The sequence below is a fragment of the Penaeus monodon genome, chromosome 24 (genome assembly GCF_015228065.2).
Source record: "Penaeus monodon isolate SGIC_2016 chromosome 24, NSTDA_Pmon_1, whole genome shotgun sequence".
NCBI lineage: Eukaryota > Metazoa > Arthropoda > Malacostraca > Decapoda > Penaeidae > Penaeus > Penaeus monodon.
In genome coordinates this window covers 6,215,138-6,215,634 of record NC_051409.1, presented here as the reverse complement: position 1 = coordinate 6,215,634, position 497 = coordinate 6,215,138, and positions in this window count along the sequence as shown.

Genomic DNA, 497 nt, shown 5'->3' with positions numbered 1-497 from the left:
AAAATTTTTGTCAGTTTCAGAATTATCAGTAGTTATGCACTTAATAATGCAAGACAGAGAATTGACATTTTAAGACCATTTGTATTCATATGATATACTTCATAATACTTAACAGAATAATTAAACTCGCAGTATTCATTACAATAAAAAATGACGCAGGCCATTTGAAGATGGAAATCTATTTCCATTTAACATAAATTCATATGATGCTTAATTATGCATTCAGAGTGAAGAAATTTATTTTTCTTAATTACCACTACTCATTATGCAGTATACTTTCATTCAGTGTTTTCCAAATACTGTATATAAATTGATATAGTAATATAGTTAAAAAGTTTATCAAACATATTGTAATAAGGTGATTCCCTGACAATAATAATTTAATGTAGAATCTTGAAACTAAAAACTTGAAATATGATCATTATAATTCATTGCATGATAATCTATGATGTGACTATACAAGAGGAAAAAGGAAATATCAAAATCAAATATGTATG